A 14355-nucleotide genomic window follows, 5' to 3' on the forward strand; every position below is an offset into this window, starting at 1 on the left:
AATGCTGCAGAAAATCTCTTGCAGAATAATTAATATATCACCTATAAATCTATTACAATTTTACAAACATCACTACACAGTAAAATCTGGATTAATAGTGAGGAAAGGATTGAAACTACTGAAGGTGCAAACCTTGCAGTTCAAACTGATTTAATTTTTTTAATACAAACTGGATAATCAAATGGGGCAATGTGGGTGGCAGAGATCACGTAGCCCATGGGCTTATGCGCACCTTCCAACAATATAGAAACATTTTACAGCTATGTTTTCAAAATACCAAGAAATACCCCAAGAGATGCCACTAATGCACATCCCAGACTAATTGTGGTGCTGAATTTTGGCAGAGATGTTGATGTTCCCTCTAAATATAGAGGTCCTGGCTATCTCTGGAAAAGTGAGTGGAATGACAGCAGAAGAGGACTGAGCTGTAATCATAGAGACTCTAATTAATGCTTCAGGCCTCATCTTTTGAAGCCAGCTAAGGCACAAATAGATGCACTGATCGTGCTTGCACACATACAAAAACACACGCATCATCTGGGTACATGCTTTTAAGCAAATAAGCTTGAGAGCTGGCAGCTTCATAAACATCTCGACCAGAGGGAGTTTGGTGTCTAAAAGGTTGGGAATATTAATGATCAATTTATGAATTACATCCGCCTCATATTATAATCTAATTTGTATTGATTCTGAAAATTTTTGTTGCTTTTGGTAACCTTTGGAGAATGTGAGGAGGACAATGGCACCACTTAAGGCCCCCTGATTGCTTTTATGCTGCCACTGATTTTTCTAAGAAGTTGCTTTAACTGTGAGTAGAGCAGAGCATTCGATGCTGCTCTCTGAAGAAGGATGAGATAGGAAGAAAGATGGCAAATGATTAACTGGGACCTGAATTCCTAAGATAAAGGAGGAGACAAAGGAGGAGAGTATGGTGTTAAATCTGGAATTCAGTTGCAGTATGCTGGCAAGGAAAGCTTTAAAATGATGCATGGTCAGACATGAAGTGTTTGGCCATCATGAACTTTGTTACATTTGGAGTAAGAGGGGGGCATTTGCCTACCAGAAAACACCCTCCCAACTTTAAACAAAGGGGGTGATGGCATTTCGTTCTCATGGTGTGTTGGTGCAGGAGGGACTGGTCCACTTAACAAAATAGATGGCATCATCCAGAAAACGAAAACATAGACACGAATGGGCTTTTCAAATGTACAGTGACTATAAGCACGGCATCGAGTTAGCCACAGAGTGGTTTAAGGAATGACAAACATAGGTGCTTTGGAATATAGCCAAAGCTAAACACTGCAAGACTTTTATTTGTACCAGTAAAAAATTTTGAATATTTTAAATAAATTCTGTGAGAACAGCTATATACAGCTTAATAAAAGTGTGTTAGTAAAGTTGTGACTATGGGATGATGTGGGGATAATCTGTGCTCTGAACCAACAACTAAAGGTTGGCTAAAGAAACAAAGAAATATTTGTGAAAAGTTAGAAATTATTGGCACAACTGCTGTCACAACTCAGTTTTGCCAGTAGGAGAGTGCTCAGACATCTTCACAAATATTTCACAAGGCTGGAGCAAAGAGGGAAAGATAGATCTTAAACCATTCACAAATTAGAACAAATGGAAAACTTAGCATTTACCTGAGCAATATGCAGATATGTTAGGGATATATTTGGCTGATATCTTTGTTACGACCCTCATGCAACCTGTCTTAATGCATTAAGTGCCTCAAATACAAGCAAAGCATCATATTTATACTCCAGGAAAACAGTAAATCATGGATTAAAATTAAAAGTTAATTGGTACTATAATCAACTTAAAAAAGCAATAAATTTATTTTTTTTATGATTTAGTTACATTATTTATTGTTAGAACTGCCATTAAATGTGGCATCAATGGTTTTGTTAATATTGGATTTGTTTCTCCACTGATGAGATGTACTCAAAGGTTGGGTTAAAAAAAACAGGAAAGGACAGCAGGTTCTAAGGTGGCACAGTGGTGCGCAACAAGAAGAAGAAACTGTGAAAGAATATCATATCAAAGTGTCTCTTGTGGTGTGATAAAATCACCTGAAAGAGAAATTACAACATAGATAATGCTTCACAGTTTAATGAACTTGCGCAAGTGAGGACCGTCACATACAAAGAATATGAAACTGCCCTGGCCAACAGGGCTCACACAGTCATTATATAAAGCAATTGTTTAGCTAAGCAGCCTCTCCCTGTCATGGGACAGGCAGCCGTTTTGTTTCAAAACAGTCTCACAGGCAGCAGCTAGTTACAAAGCAGTGAAATTAAAAACCAGTCTGGAATATTGTGACTTTCCGATGACCCGCAATCACCTTTGCAACAATAAGGCCAGACAAGCAGGCTGTCACGTACACAGAGTATGAACACTTTTCTTCTGATTGCACAAACAATAGTGATTAATATTTTCCCTGAATAAGGATATCCAGGGATAAAGGCATACTTAAACTCCGCTGCTTGAGGCAGAGACTGAACTCCAAACCAGAGGGCGAAGTCCACTTTTTTCCAGTTGAGAACTATGTCTTCAGACTTAGACTAGTGGACTCTCATGCTGGGTGCTTTACACTCAGCTGTGGACTGTTGGACTCCAGTGCACATTGGAGATTGTGGCCTGAAGAAGCCAACAGAATCACATCACCTCCAAAAAGCAAAGATGAGACCCTGACATTTCCAAACCAGACGCTTTTCTCTCCACAACTACGCCTTGAGATCCTCAAACAGAATCGTTGACAGGAGGCAGCTCTGGCAGATTCCAACATGTGCTGGCAACAGACTTTGTGCTGAGAATGTGGACACAGCTTTTGTTGTGGGCATACAAGGATTCAAAAGCCCTTAAAAGCCATTGAGAGACCTGATACTCCTGCAGCACCTCCCACAAAATATCTCATGGGACACCATCATAGGCCTTCACCAGATCCACAAAACACATGTAGACCAGAGAACAATACTTGCATGACCCCCTCAGCAATGCCACAATGTAAAAGATCTGGGCCTGTATTCACAAAGAATCCTAAGCTTAAAAGTAGCTCCAAATGACATCATTCTAAGACAAATCTTTGAATTTCTCAAATTCTAAGATTTTTCTTAGAATTTTCCCTCGTTAAGATAAAAGTTATTCACAAAGCATCTTAGGCCTTCAGAGACCTCCTAACATGAGGAAATGTTAAGAGTAGTGAGGAGGACTTTTAGTGAGCTTTACAGTGTCTTAAGCATTAATGATGGTGGAAAGAAAAGAGAGATATTCGCCGAACAATGAACTACAGTGAATCAATGAAAAGCTACCAGCTCAATCGTGTAGGTATTTGCTGCATTGTACATGATGATGCCAGTAGCCTAAGCCTAAATGGTCATCTACATGTGCCAGAGTTGCTCAAATTCCAGGCTGATGTGTGAAAGCAGAGGGAACGACGCATTGATTGTGCGGCGATGCCTGTTTGTTTGCGCTGTGATCCCCAGACCAAATCTACCTTTCAACACTCCTCTCTTCTCCACCAGCAATCTCTCTCGGCTGATGAGTTCAGTTTTCTCCTCCTTTTTATCTCCATTTTGTTGTGATCATTTTACCAAAATAAACCTCATTAAATAAGAAGTAATAATCAAATTAAAATAATGACGAGCATGTAAATAAGCTACGTTGAAAAATTTTGATGCTGTGTGAAAAATAATTTTTATCATCATGATTTAAACATTTCAGAATCCAGTCTAAATTCTATTATTGGTTCATTTCTCTCTATTGATTACTGGGAGCGCATTTGTTTTTGTTTCGTTTTTGGTTTTTTGCAACAATCCATAACAGCTCTTAGAAGACAGCGTCACGTCTAGCATCTGGGTCAACCACACCTCCTCACTAAGATAAGAAGTTCTGTCGTCTCCTTCCTTAGAGTCGATCAGCAGAGAACAGGATCACTCTTAAGCTAGGAGTCCTTGGCAGGCTAAATTAGGAGCTCTCTGAGAAGACTGAGGATCTTTGTGATTATGGACCCTGGTCCTCTAGAATATACTGTACGGTCCCCTTTCTTAAAAAATGGGACCACCAACCCGGTCTGCCTCTCCAGCGGTATTGTCTCAGTCCTCCATGCGACTTTGAAGAGGCATGTCAACCATATAACCCCCACAATGCCCAGAGCGTTCAGCATCTGAGGCCAATCTCATCCACACCTGGCATCGTTCACCAGAGAGCATTTTTACAACCTTGACGACCTCTGCCACAGTGAAGGAATACCCCTCTCCCGAGTCTTCAACCTCACTCTTCTCCAAAGAGGACATGGTGACCTGATTTAGGAGATCCTCAAAGTGCTCCATCCACCTCCTGACTATATCCTTAGTATGGCTCCGCAGTTGGCCCACAAGGCATATGCAGCTTGGGATGGTCCCTATTTCCCCTTTCTGAGTCAGGGAACACATTTCAAGAACTTCTTTGAGGAATTTCTTTCCCAGATAGCCAAAATGAGTTCGCCCCGCAGGGTGGCGAGACTCAGAGATAGCCTTAGAGATAGGGTTAGGAGCTCCATCATCCTAGAGGAACTCGGAGTAGAGCAAATGATTCTCCACATCGGTAGGAGTAGATGGAATGTTTCAGGATGCCTTCTGGGTCCACCCTTAGGAGGTTTTCTAAGCACCTACTACTGGGAAAAGACCCTGGGGAAGATCCAGAACTTCTTGGAGGGACTATATATCCTATACAGCCTTGGGATCCACCAGAATGAGGTGGAGCGTGTCACTAGGGAGAGAGATGTCTGGGTTTTCCCCCTGGACCTGTTACCCCCGCGACCTGATCTTTGTTAATCGGAAGACAGTGAATTGATGGATAGACAGGGTATTTTTAGATTTGCCATGAAACTTCACAATGTGGGTAACATCTTCTATTGAGCATAAATCATAGCCCTGTTACAAAGTCTCAGTACTTGTAGAAGTACTACTACTAGAAGTTATTGAAGGACTTCATTGGTGTTTAAGGTGAAAGAGGCAGTGATATTTCAGGTATGGATAATCTGGGAATCAAATCAAATATGCCTAACATATTATTGTAAATTTGAAACTTGGCAAGCTTTTTCTTTACCTTTATTCAGGCCAAATTATTTTTTTTTTTCAAATCTAGTTATATATAGTTATATGGTTAAATAAAATATGACACATAATGAGAGGTCAATGTTAGTTACCTTGTGATGGGCTTGCTTGCCACAACCTGTTTCTTTTAATAAAGCACAAACCTTCCTTATTTTAACACATTTTATCCAGCTTTAAACCTCTTCTCTTTGTTTTTAAAATTTATAGTCATCTGTCCATAGATTATGAGTTTATATGCTGTTTGTGCTGATGCAAACCTTCACCCTGTTCATCATTTCTCCTCTGTACTTTAAGGTATCGATGCACTCTGCAGTTTCTCCTGCAACATCTGATTAGTTTTGAATGAAGCATGTAATTAAAATGGATGTTTGTCTGCACTTAGCTGTTGCCCTTTGCTTTGCTTCGACGTTGACATCACTTTGACACCCCTTTTAGTCGACCGCTGCTTGAGCACCAGCCTGTTAGTCGGAATGATATGCTGTTGACGGGAAATTAAAGATAAGCTCAACCTATGAAGAGTGGAGGTCATGCTGAGTTTGAATATATGTATTTATTACAGAGAGAAATTGTTAACAATCAGGGCAAATACAGTTCATTAGTAATGTAAAATGTTTTTCGATTATTAAGAAATCAGTGAGAAAGTTTTTTTTAATGGACTAAACCCACAGAACCTGTGCCAAATTTGAATTGTTTTCCTGTGCATCATTACATTTTGGTAATGGTGTTTGTATGAAAGAAAGCAAATAGATTTAAATGATACACATTTTCATTCACATGCATAACTGATTCATTTTGGGTTGTGTACAGAGCCATAGTAATGAGCTCTCTCCTGAGAGGTATCTGGGAAATGCATTTACAACACAGATGTTGTAAAGATCTATCAATAACATTAACTGCAGAATATCAACACAGTCATTCAGTCAGAGGTAACATCTAAGATGTCACTGTACAATGTTCCCTGGAGAAACATCTGAACCTAGTTTAGAAAGCTGCATCAGCTCAGTGCTTCTTGTGCCCTCTGTGTGTTAACATGGCCCGAGCGACTTATTACTGTGCTCTAACCTAATTAGAACTCAGTGTGTGAGGGATTATGCAAAGTAAGTAAACATTAGAAGAGTGACAGAGGGGGGTCAAAGCCTGAGGTGTATGTGCAGTGCTTTTCACTCATTATCTATGCTTATGTTTCATAATGACTTAAGGGCTCATGTACCTGTTGTCAAAGATGAAAACTACCTTTGCCCAATTATCAGTTAAGGCATTAATACCTTTGAAATATTATATATGACTAAAATAAATATGAGTATACACTTGAAATTAGATGTTTATATATACTGTGCAAAAGGTGATTAAATAGGACAACTATGCCTGTAAACAATTTAGGAAAGCCCAGAAAATGATGTAATGGACCTGTCAGCTTTAGGTTTAGGTTAATTCACAACATTTGAGTTAACTGGAAGCATAGTTCTTCTTTGTGTGACATTATGAGAAAAAACTAAAGAAATCAGTCATGTTGTCAAGAAGAGAATTGTTGAGCTCCTCAAATCTAGTTCGAGCTTGGGTACAACTTCTAGATGCATAAAGATGTCACATTCATCTGATAAAACTATGCAAGTATAAATAACAGGGGAATCTCCAGGCATCATACTAGGTTTCGGTTACCCAGAGATTAAGGAGTTTTGGTACAAAATGTGCACGTTGATCCCAGAGCAAAAGAAAAGGATGTCAAAGATCTCCTTACTTCAAAAGCAACATGAAAAGCCTGATTATAGTTTGCAAATGTAATCACAGACAAAAACAAATTTTTGTTGAAGTGTTTGGCCATTATGAACTTTGTTACATTTGGAGTAAGAGGGGGGCATTTGCCTACCAGAAAACACCCTCCCAACTTTAAACAAAGGGGGTGATGGCATTACGTTCTGATGGTGTGTTGGTGCAGGAGGGACTGGTCCACTTAACAAAATAGATGGCATCATCCAGAAAACGAAAACATAGACACGAATGGGCTTTTCAAATGTACAGTGACTATAAGCACGGCATCGAGTTAGCCACAGAGTGGTTTAAGGAATGACAAACATAGGTGATTTGGAATATAGCCAAAGCTAAACACTGCAAGACTTTTATTTGTACCAGTAACAAATTTTGAATATTTTAAATAAATTCTGTGAGACCAGCTATATACAGCTTAATAACGTTGTGACTATGGGATGATGTGGGAATAATCTGTGCTCTGAACCAACAACTTAAGGTTGGCTAAAGAAACAAAGAAATATTTGTGAAAAGTTAGAAATTATTGGCACAACTGCTGTCACAACTCAGTTTTGCCAGTAGGAGAGTGCTCAGACATCTTCACAAATATTTCACAAGGCTGGAGCAAAGAGGGAAAGATAGATCTTAAACCATTCACAAATTAGAACAAATGGAAAACTTAGCATTTACCTGAGCAATATGCAGATATGTTAGGGATATATTTGGCTGATATCTTTGTTACGACCCTCATGCAACCTGTCTTAATGCATTAAGTGCCTCAAATACAAGCAAAGCATCATATTTATACTCCAGGAAAACAGTAAATCATGGATTAAAATTAAAAGTTAATTGGTACTATAATCAACTTAAAAAAGCAATAAATTTTTTTTTATGATTTAGTTACATTATTTATTGTTAGAACTGCCATTAAATGTGGCATCAATGGTTTTGTTAATATTGGATTTGTTTCTCCACTGATGAGATGTACTCAAAGGTTGGGTTAAAAAAAACCTGTTTGATATTCTGCTATTGCTATGGAAGATGGGTTTATTTTATGGCTTTTACGTCATCTTTACCAGAGAGGCACCAATTTTTGTGGAGGGTGTTGTATTTCTGTTACCTAATACTCTGAATAACAGAATTTAGGAATGCGATGAACATCACAGCACAGGCCACTGAACTAGCTAGATAATGGGCTAGAATTGATGCAAGGTTATACACTATTTTACATATAGCATGTCACAAAATTTCTCCTACAAACTATCTGTATACTCTGATATGAGTCACATTCTAGAGATATAAAAAACCTTATGCTCCAGTGGCTGTGTTTCTGATAAAAGGTGGCAAGGCTTTAAATCCAATCATAACTCCAGTGTTCTTTCAAAAGTAGCACTGTCTGAGGTGGTCAGCAGCTTGTTATTAAAGTATAAATCTTAAAGTACCTCTCTGACGGGAGCAGATGGGTTTGTGGGTTCTATATATCAAATGGGAAAGGATACAAAGCTATAAATATGCTAAATATGCAGCTTATCAAACAGGCCATCTAGGAAAATTGTGTGGCATAATCAAATGAAGTCAGATAATAAAATTCGTAAACGATGTAGTGATTGCAATGTGTATTAGCTGGAAACTTTAGAGTTAGGGTAACTTTGCAAATTGCCCTACATTGTTCAAAATCAATTGAGAAGTGAAAACTCTAAATAGATTTAAAAAAAAAAATGCTAACTAAAAACAAGAGCACAGTCTTGTTTTTATTTGAAATGCATGTTTTAATGCACAAATGCCCTAAAGGGATAGTTTAGGAGTTTTGAGACTAGTTTTGAGACTAGGTTCTCAAAACTAGTCTCAAAACTCCTAAACTATCCCTAAACTCTCTCTCTCTCTCTCTATCTATCTATCTATCTATATATATATATATATATATATATATATATTTATAGTGGGTGACTGACTACAGACATATATATATGTATATACTTTTTTTGTTTGTTTGTTTGTTTTTTTTTTTTTATCAGGCTGTTACTCTGATCAAAAATGCCTTAAATTTTCCTGTTATGTTTTACACTTATGAAGCAAATGCAGTGTGTTGGCTGGCAACTGGCACAATGACATATCCAAGTGATCCTTTAATAAAGTTCAAAGTGACAAGGACAAGGATCTCAGGGTGCAAATAAACCCAATAGGCACAGAGACCTTACAGAAAACCTCAGTGGGAGAAAAATAGGTCAGGCAACCAAGCACAACAAAAGCGATGACAGAGGTAAAACAACGAAACAAGAGAAGAATTCAATAAAACGTGTTTAAATACAGAGGTAGTTGATTATTATACTGTAATAAGAAGGGACATTTAACTAGATGTAGAACAGCACAGTGAGAGCAGGGAGCTGAAGAGACAACTGGGGGAAACCTGTTAAAATAAAATGACCACTAGGTTCAACAAGGAAACACACAATAAAACAACAGAGCATGATAAAATAAGTGGGTGACTGACTACAAACACAAAACCAAAAGGGGAAAAAACATTAGTGAAACAAGGACATCTGGAAATAAATAGAACACACTGCACAAGGAAACATAAATTACCAAAATAAATAAAACCTGAGATCTACAAAGAGAGAAGACAACTTATACACAATAATGAACCAAAAATCCAAGTACACATGAAAAATAACACCAACAGATACAACACAGAAAGAAAGCAAATAACAGGAGTTAACTAAGATTACAAGAACAACAAAAAATTACAGCTAGATTTATTCAAATAAACTGTAACTAAGACTATCACAATAAGTAATATATAACTGACTTAAGATTATAAGACAAAAAAAAAAAAAAAACAGAACCAGAATTATCCTACCTACAGGTCTTGCATAATTCTCATCAGCAGTTTGCAAATAACAGTCTATTGCAAAGAAGATAAGGTTTAAACCTCTTAAGACCAGAATTATTTAAAAGCCACATTAAATTATATGAAATCCTATTGCTGTAGAATGGTAAACAAAAATGATGTCCAATGAGTGAGTTTTTCAAGCGTTTACAAGCAATTTAAACATTCAGTGTCAGGCAGTTATTCAATAATACAGCATGTTTTGACTGGAAAAAAGAAAAACGTGAAAGATTCATGAATATAGGGGTTGCATAAACTGCTTTGATGTTTTGTTGTTTTTTTAAGACAATAGGAGTCTACTTTAGTCATGGTCCCTCTTAGACTAGCTGCAGCTTCTGGGACATACTAACCTGGATTTTTACAAAGTCGAGACACCAAGAAAGTCATTTATTGGAGATAAGATACTGTCTACATGTAAGGCTTTAGCAGAAACTCAATTCAAAATGTCTGAACTATTCTTTAAGCTACAATAAATTGACAGTGAGAGTGTTTGTAGTGTCTGTTTTGTTCCAAAAACATCTGCATCCAATAGGCCCCCGGTCAAAAACATGAAGTAAATCAATTAAACCCTAACTAATGGTTATGTCGGGGAAGGACTGTGGGTCGGACCAAAGCGCAGACAAGAGCTCGGTAGCCGCATCATAGTTACTTCCTTGTTTATTCATAAAAGTCCAAAAGGAAACAAAACACACTGCAGGGATGAAACAAGGACTAGATCAAAACTTGCGCAAACCTGCAGGTACTCATAGCACGGCATAGCATAGTCCAAACGAAGCATAGGTATCCAAAGCGTAGCATAAACGAAGCATGAACAAAGCATAGACATAGAAACGTAGCATAGAAACGTAGCATAAACGAAGCATAGACATCACCGACATAGAAACAAGGAACCAGCGAGGAACTAAACAAACAGAACAACTAATATACACAGAGCACAGAGAGGGGAACAAAAGGCAGGTAATCAAAGAAACAGGGAACAGGTGTGACAAGGAACAGGTGAAACAAATACAAAGGCTGAGGATGGGTGAAAGGACTGAAACAGAAAACACAAACTAAGCAAGAGAATAAATCAGAGGAGGAAATAAAGAAGTAGAATAACTATGAACTAAAGTCAACAGAGAAACTAGAGGGGAACATAGAAACAATAACTTAAGAAATAAACAAAGAGCCATAAGGAGAATCAAAATTACAAAATAAACCAACAAGTCCAAAATGTCACTCCATGACAGGTTATTTCTGAAAGCACATTTCCATATTTTAAACGAATCACATAAGTTCCTACAATCTGCACAGAAATATTATCTTGCAGTGTCCCTTCATCTAGGAACACAGTAATGAGGGAACAGTTGGTTTAACATCTTTGACAGGTTCTGTCATCTTCTTTGAGGATGACTGAAGATGTCATCAAAGTGCAGAACACAGCTTCCAGTGCATTGTGCTGCCTCCATTGAACGCCTCTGCTATAACATCACATCAAATGTGAACAGGAGTACACAAACTGATAGGTGATATCACAGTACACCTTTCTATGTTTGATAAAAAAAGTGTGCTAACCTAACACAGAGGGATGTAATGCACCAATCCTTCCTACATATGTTGTGTGTGGGACTGTGTGCTATATAGTACAGAACATACAAATTGCGTTCACTGTATGCTGTGTCTATAGTGAATGTTCTCATATGCACAAGCAACAGTATTAACAGTGATAATAGCAGTGTTAATTGTGGAAGTAGAAATGACATTGGCATTTTGTCTCTGCCCACAGGACTTGCTTTTAATATGTTAATGAGCTCGTTCTGTGCAGCTTGCACAATGTACTCACAGCTGTCTCTCTGCTCTTTGAACACATCCACACGCTGTCCTAGACCAGATGATGAACAAACTGTCACAACCTTAAAAGCAAGCAATTCTGCCAGAGTCGTGGATTAACACACTGCATAAAAATGTACATTTCAGCACAGAACTGACTTCTCGTTATGTGGTTCTCTTTATGATCAAAAAGAGTGAGAACAGCCCAATAACTTCAGTGTGACTGCTTTCATCTTTTCTATAATAGTTTATCACAGTCTGAGTATACTGTTTGGTAATTTAAAAATGTTCAATCAACTACATGCTACAATGTGTTACAGCACTGACTATGTTGTTCTTATTGCAGTCCACAGCATATTTCTGTTCATGGTGGGTGGGGGGGTAAATCTTGCCGCTGAAATCCTAAAGGTTGTGCCTGAGTAGTTATGCTTTTGTCTGAGTCATCAGCAACAGTGTGCTTCTATTCCCTTGGTGGGCTGTTATTACACAGCCTGCACTGCATCATCCCCCCTTGCTATCTACTGGATCAGGAATCAGACTTAGAAGGGCTTTCATACAGTTTCAAAAAGTAATATCCTATTTTTTCTGATTGTAGATTATGACTCTCCCTGCAGTTCACTGGAGTCCCAAAGCCTCAGAAGTGGGTTTTTTTTTTTTTAATCTTTTAGGAGTCATAATAATTATTACTGTTTTTGAATTTCTTTAGGTCAGGGCTTTTATTAGTCTACCCCATGTTGTCTGACAGATTCTATTTAAGGAGTTTCTTAATTCTGTAATCTGGTAGTAATCAGGCTTAACCATATGGTTGCTAAAGTATTAGATTATATCTGCAGGACTGAAGTGACTTTGTATCATTTTACACCTGGGATATCTGCAAGACTTTGTCCATATGCTCCACCAATGATTTATATGTGATATCTTTCCAAGCCAGAATATACGCAAACACGTTTTGTCTGGTGTGGGTCTTTTTGGATTTGTCAGAGCAGTGAGCAGTGTGATGTAGCTGACCTGGATATTCAACACATTTGCCAATTCAAGAAAATGTTTACTTAAACAGAGACTGGAGATGCTGAAATCAAGCTTCTGTGGCCAAACAGTCACGAATGTCAATTTCTGAAATACACTTGTTGTCAGGATCAGGTTTTAAATTAAGTTATGTTGAACCAACTTTAAGTCATCATGAAAGTTGATAACATAAGAAAGTTGTGAATACTGTATCTCTGCAGCAGATAATAACTAAGAACCATTATTTATTTTGTAAGATAAATAGAAAAACAATAGTTGTTTAATATTATATGCAAGATTCAAATTAATGATGTTATTTGCCTCCTGAACCAGAAAATAAATAATATCTCGGTAAAGACTTCTGAGGTTGATTTTGGAGACTTTACAGTCAAAAAAGAGGTTTATTTTTTGCCTGGTTGTCCCCTAAATGAAGCTGATGCAGAGGAACACCTTTTAATTTTTTAGATTTTGGCTGATAAAACCATCTTCTTAAATGGAAACGTTTGGTAAAATACTAAATATTTTTCTTTTATAAGCCGTTTTTGTTTCTTTGATTTTAATTGTTTAGTAATTAGGAACACAACACTCAGCATTTTTTTACCCAAAAACAGATTTGGGCACACCCATTGATTAAACTTGGCTAAATACAGCAATTTTGAAAGGATGTTCAGAATCAGAATCAGAATCAGAAAAGCTTTATTGCCAAGTACGTTTTTGGACATACAAGGAATTTGTTTTGGCGTAGTCGGTGCAATACAATACAAATTAAACAGTATAAACATATCTACAATATAATATAAATATATGTGCACAGTTTTAAGTGAGTAAGAGTAAATGTAGAGCAGTATAGGATGCCAGAGCGGTACAACAGTGCAGGTGATCATTGTGCAAGTATGGCAGTGCAAGTGAAGCAGGAGTCCAAGCTGAGCATTAATGTAATGCATAGAGTTGCAAATTTGACCCAAAAAGTTAGGAAATTCTACACTTTTCTTTTAGGAAGATTTCTGAGAACCTTTTTTTGGACCTACAACATTTTTTTTTTCCTTACAAAGATCTGACTTTACTAAAATATCACATGTCTAATTTATTGCTGAGCAGGTAGAAGAAAACATTATTCACAATAAAAAATGTTGCACTTTAAGCTGTAAATAAAAATGACAGCTTATTGTCAGTGAATCTGTTGACAATTTTTCGATTAACCGACCGAAAAGGTGCTTAACGGGTGATTTTTTTTTTTACAGAATTTGTACCAGGTGAAACTAAAGCAATGATACATCAAGTTCTGAATAGAGCATATTTATAGACAATTGTAAATATTATTCATACAATTTTGGCCTTATTACTGCTCTGGAGGGGTTGTTCTTAAAGCAATTTGCATGTTTTAGGGTCTTTATACTCCAGTTAATGATTATTCGATTACTAAATCAGTTGATGACTATTTCTATAATCAAATAATCACGATTAATCAGATTAATTGGATAAGCCCTAATGGGCACTCTAACTAGTCTGTGGGTATACAGGATTGTAGACTAATTATTTAATTTGGAAAAATTTTGAACTGTGGGCTCTCCAATAAATTATGGGAATTTATGGGAGCTAACTGCATATGGGGTAATTTAAACAAGTCATATCATATCCAAACAAAAATATAAACACTTTTTTTTATCAGTAGCAGACATCCTTAATATACTTGAAAAGTGAATCATTAATACTGTGCATTAAATATATTTACCCAAAAATATAATTCAAACCTACAATATTTTTGAAGCCCCCTGTCTCAAATGTGGGCCCTCAACAGCTCAAGTTTCTACA

The sequence above is a fragment of the Girardinichthys multiradiatus genome, chromosome 11, assembly GCF_021462225.1.
Source record: "Girardinichthys multiradiatus isolate DD_20200921_A chromosome 11, DD_fGirMul_XY1, whole genome shotgun sequence".
Classification (NCBI taxonomy): Eukaryota; Metazoa; Chordata; class Actinopteri; order Cyprinodontiformes; family Goodeidae; genus Girardinichthys; species Girardinichthys multiradiatus.